Below are 6,000 nucleotides of genomic sequence, written 5' to 3'. Positions count from 1 at the left end.
GTAACTTGGATAAAATATGAAAGCAGAAAATAAGCTTTCGAGAATTCACCTACTCTTAGCCAAATAGAATAAGACTGAGGTCAAGTTAACATCTAAAGGAAAGGCCAAATTGTTATAGCACTGTTTCTCAATGTCTTACAATTTCAGTCTTATTTTCTTCCTAACAAATATATTTCTATTCATATTTGTATTTGTGGCTTATCCTATACTGTGATAACCTTGGGCTTTGATATGCGAATTAAAGTTATTGAAAAAGTGACCTGCTGGGATCTGACTTAATTATGGGCATGATTAGATAATCATAAAATCACAATCATACTCATAAAATCATAATAACTATAGAATTAGGAAGTAAATGCCAGTAAACAAGTTATTGCCAGTATATTTGCTGATGTGATTCACAGCAGGGACAGGTACCCCCATTAACGAATTCTCATCGACATTCCTTTCTAGCTAGTTGAGACCAAAAGCGCTACTGAGTCTCTGCTGATGGAGTCTCTATTCATCTCCTTAGTTCACAGGAATAATGATGTGAGACTAATAGAAACACGATGGTGTGCAGCACAGATGGAAGGCCACTAGTTTTCACCGTATTATAATCCAAAGACCACCTGTATCAATAAAACATGGGGTACATGTGAAAAATTTAGGTCTCTTGTCATCATTTTGAACCATTTGATTTGATGTCTCTGGTGGTTGGTGGCAGGAATCTGTATTTAATAGGGTTTCCCCATGTGATTCTGATTGTTCTTAAGGTTTAAGAGCTACTGGTGCATTTGGGGGATGGAATTATCAAGTTTGGTTGGAATTACCACGTCTCTTTATTTTTTTAAGTTTCTATTTAAATTCCAGTTAGTCAACATACAGTGTAATATTAGCTTCAGGAATACAATTTAGTGATTCAACACTTCCATACACTTACATTCACTTTCTTTCTTTCTTTTTTTTTTTTTAAAGATTTTATTTATTTATTTGACAGACAGAGATAACAAGTAGGCAGAGAGGCAGGCAGAGAGAGAGGAGGAAGCAGGTTCCCTGCTGAGCAGAGAGCCCGATGTAGGACTCAATCCCAGGACCCTGAGATCATGACCTGAGCTGAAGGCAGAGGCTTTAACCCCCTGAGCCCAGGTGCCCCTTACATTCACTTTCTTACATACACTCACATACACTTACTCTGTGCCCATCACAAGTATCCTCCTTCATCCTCATTGCCTATTTCCTCCATCCCCACCTCCTCTGGAATTACCACCTCTTTGAAGTGAGGAAAGAGTGATTCATGTGCAGCTGGCCTTAAAGAGCTATGGTTCAGTCAGTTATTCAGACGTGTCCTTGGATGGTAGCTCTGGATTTCTTCTGTGGTAGCAAGGTGAACCTCCATGGCAATAGCTCAGAAAAAGACTCCAGTGACTATGCCCACAGCCATTTCTCAGAAGTGCTTTGGTTCCTTTCTTCTCTCAGGGATAAGTATAGCAGAGGTAAGTATAGCAGAGGCTGATCTACACAGTCAGGAAGTCCCAGACTACATAGAAACTGAGAGTCAAAGAAGATAGATGTTCAGGATTGTTCCCTAAATAGTCCTACGAAAAAATATCAACATGATATATCCAACTGAAGAATATATGATTGAGATTAACAGTCTGGGTTGAAGACAAGAAAATCTCAAAGGTTATCTGAAGACACAAAAAAATTCATTTTTCAGTGCTTTACCACCAGACCAGACATACAAAACAAGAATTCTTCATAGAGGTGCTAGTGCATTGAACTGGTTCAATGTTTAAATTTAATTCAACCTATAACCATTTGTAGGAAATGACTAGCCTGTTTCAGGCAAAGACTTGATGTTAAGGGAGATCTAACTGCAAGTTTATTAATTAAAAATCATCTGTGAAGGAATTTCACCAAATATGTGTGGACATTGGGGTAGGAAAGTGGCTGAAGGAAGGAGTCAGGAGAGTTTGTGCTTGTGAAAGGAGTAGATGTTGAAAGAAAGGATCTGTACACTGTAATTTATGTTCATTACAAAACTTTGCCAGACCTTGAAGCTCCATATTTAAAAAAAATTTATATTTGAAAATCTGCTAGTTATCTGGTTATTGCTTTACTTTATTATTTTTATTTTTATTTTTTTATAATGAATACCTACTTCACTGGTTGTTGATTCCATTCTTGGCTATAAAGTGTTTTGTTTTTGCTTTTCTAATGTGTCAGCCTCAGGTGGGGTGTCTGCCAAATAGCTGATTATAAGTTATCAAGTCATTTTTATCAAAGATTATTTCTGTCACACTCAGAAATAGACATTCAATGGGATTCAAATGATCATACTTTCCCAGTGCAACCAGACTTCAACGAGAGAATTTACGGATGGAACACAGACCATATTAAAAAGTACTATTAGGTGGAAATAATGTGCATCCCCAACCTACATACTTTGCAGTGTTAGTTGGCAGGTGCTTTTCCACTAAATGGGATTGTAACTGAATCTGCTTCTCGAGTTTGTTGTTAAGTTTTAAGAACAGAAAACAAACACTCCCTCACTTTCTTCTTTCCTGTGTCTGAATTTTCCTCTTTATAACTCTCCTTTATGATTTCCATTGTGGTGGCTGATATCAAGGACTAGACCAGGGGCCAGGGGACCTGTTAAAAATGACCTGCATGATTGTGGTCTAGTCATTCAATTGCCTCAGGTTTGAATTGTCTCCTCCTATAAAAGAAAATGACTCCTACTACACTAAATAAGACCTTGTTGAGTAATAGCAGATCATTAAGAGGAAAAGGCAGGGCACTTCCTTCAGGGAAACTGAAGCTACTAGAAGAGATGAGCATAAAGATAAATGTAAAAAGAGTGCCTCTTGAGGAATATTGTATCTTTTGGAACTGAAATTAAGTAGATTCACTGCCTTCATTGCATATCTTGTGGGAAGTCTACTGCTTCACTTATTTCTGAAAATTTCTGGGAGATACATCAACGTGGTCAGTTTGAGCTTCAGCTTTGGGGTCTGAGTTCCTATTCTTGCCAAACACTTAAGTTAAATTTAATCTACTGTGTCAGGACTGGACATGGAACTCAAGCCCTTTCCTTCTAGAGACGAGGCAGCCAGGCATAGAGGCGGTTTGGGGACAATCTTCATGCTTAGGATTAAAGTCTGGTAGTAATATTTATTATCTATGTAGATTGGTCAAGTACCTTAGCCTCAGTATTCCCATTTGTAAGATCGAGTAGATTGTTTTAATTCATAGTGTTTACTGAAAAGTACATGTGACCATGTGATCACTTAAGCAGATACTAACTGTAGAGTATGACACATTATAAATGCTCAATCTATTGTTTGCTGCCATCTTTAGAAGTCCCTTACACCGGCATTTGTGTGCATAGCACTTACTCTGGGGGCCCGAGTACATTGGGAGGGTTTGTGATATTGCAGAAATAGAGATCCTTGCCTCTTAGATATCCTTGTTTGCTAAGAGCACATCTGCTAAAAAAATTTTTTTTTCACTACACTACAAGAGTACATTGTAATCATGGCATAAGTGCAATATTACAAGAGAGAAAGACAGGAAGAACTGAGTAACTCTGCCTTGGGAGAGGAGAAGTGGAAGGATTCAGATGCTATTTGAATTGGGTTTTGATGGGCAAATAGTTTACTGGTCAACAAGTTACAAGAAAGCATTATAAGTTGTAGTAAAGAAATGTACATATACTATAATTTTTCATTCCCTTAATAATTTCATAGAGTATTTATTTAGCATCTAGTACATTAAAGGCATTACCTTAGTAGCTGGGGTTACAGAAGACACAAGCCAATGTAAGGATAGATGTTGAGAGGCTGTGCTGTGTTCTCAAGGACAGATGTCAGGTTGCCTGAGAGTGCATAGCAGGGGATCTCAACCTGGCCTGATGTCTGGTTTCCCTGAGGATGTCACATGTAAGATGATGCTCACATTCAGTCCCTTAGTCAATCTTATGAGGCCCTATTTTAAAAATATCCAGAATCTTGTCGTGTCTCCCTACCAGCACCACTACTACCTGCTGCAAGTGACCATCATATTTGCATAGATCATGGCAAAAGTCTCCTGACTATCCTTACCTGTCACTGTCCCACCTACAATCCGTTCCCAACACAGCAGTCTGAATGACCTTGGTGAAACCTGTAATCAGTTGATGACACTGCTTAGCTCAAAACCCTCTGATGACTCCTGTTTCATTCAGAGTAGAGCCAGAGTCTTTATGATGTCCGTCAGGGCCCTCCACAGGCCACCCGAGTCCTGGTCCTGGGTAGCCCCCTGATGCTTCTCCTTCCTTTGCCCCTTTGCTCCCACCATCCTGGCATCCTTGCTAACTCTCAAACATGACAAACATGATTTTTCCTCAGTCTTTTTTTTCTTTCTTTTTAATATCTATTTATTTATTTATTTTGGGGTGAAGGAGAGCTAGAGGGGGAGAGAGAGACAGTGGGGGACAGGCAGAGAGAGAGAGAGAGAGAATCTCAAGCAGACTCCTCGCTGAACATGGAGCCTGACCCGGGGCTTGATCTCATGACCTCAAGATCATGACATGAGTCGAAATCAAGAGCCAGTTTCTTAACTGACTAAGCCATACAGGTGCCCCTCAGAGTCTTTCTGATTATTGTTCTGTCTGGAATATTCTTCCCCCAGGTGCACATCTGACTCGCACCACATCTCCTTCAGATGTTTTCTTAAATGTCATTGAAAAGCTATATTTTGGCCACACTCTATGAGCCACCACCACTATCTCAGGACTCCATATCTCTTCAGCCCGAATTATTGCTGCCCATAGTACTGATTGTCTTCCAATATGCTTCATATTATTTATCTATTTATTGCTTCAGTCCCTTTCCTAGGATGTGGACCCCAGGAGCTCACTGATATAATACCCATGTCTGCAGTGGTGCTGGGACTTAGTAGGCCTTCCCTAAATGTGTGCAGAATGAATGGATAATACACAAGGTGTGCTTGGTAAGTGAGCTTTAGATAAGTAAGAAGGAGGGTTGCTTGTTCCAGGAAGAAGGAACAGCAAGTTCATTGGCTCAGACATGGAAAAGATAGAGTGAATTGGAAGGAATAAAAGAAGTGTGATGTGGCTGGGGTACAGAAAGCAGAGAAAAGCGAAGGTAGGTGATCTTTTATTTTCTACAGTTTATTTTTGGAGGGGGAGATTCTACAGTTCTCCTTTATTTCTACAGTTCTACCACAATGATTGAAAACCAGAGTCACAGACATTTCAGACTCTATGATGCAAAGAGAATGTACCTCGGGATTATCAAATGACTAAGTTAGAGCTACAAAGTAGAATATTGTGCTTGTAAGGAAACTCTGTGTTGACGTTGTGGATGCGACAAACCTCCCTGGAATAATTTGGTAGTCTTATTTGATGGAGAACTCTCTTGGAGACACATCTTTTAGGCTGCTGAGATGGAAAATGTGGCTTTCTTTGTCTTTTTTTCTTCTGACCAATTTTAGAGACTGTCCTTTCTTCTCAAGACATTCTTGAAATATTTCAAAATACTATAGTCTCTTTCCTTGGCTGTGAGGTTCTTTCTTTGGCTGTTTCTATTATGCAGCCTGAGGATTTTCTTCCTGGCGGATAGCTGCCTAGACTGAGTGATGAGAGCGTCTCTTCTGATTTGGGGATAAGAGGCCTGCCAGGGAATCATGGAATTGGGGCTTGGGCTGGCCACTGTCATCCACAACATGATATGGAAAGTTCACTTTTTTGAAAAACACATGTGGTGAAAGAAAAAGTTCTTTTTATTTAAACTTGGGAATAAAACATGCAAGAAAATACATTCCCCCAAGTAAGAACTCTTGGCCGAAATTGTTGAACTTGGGGAAAAACAAAGGTATAAATTGACTCATGAAGCTCTGGAGTGTTGCTAAAATAAGGTATGCTGAAAACTTTTGAGTTCCATCATAATATTGGCTGTCGAAATGCTTCTTGGCTCCTAAAGCTTAAATCATTTATTCATGAAGAAAAAAATTCTT

This window comes from Meles meles, chromosome 2, assembly GCF_922984935.1.
Source record: "Meles meles chromosome 2, mMelMel3.1 paternal haplotype, whole genome shotgun sequence".
Classification (NCBI taxonomy): Eukaryota; Metazoa; Chordata; class Mammalia; order Carnivora; family Mustelidae; genus Meles; species Meles meles.
The sequence above is the reverse complement of the archived record's forward strand: the minus strand, read 5'-3'. Positions refer to the sequence as shown.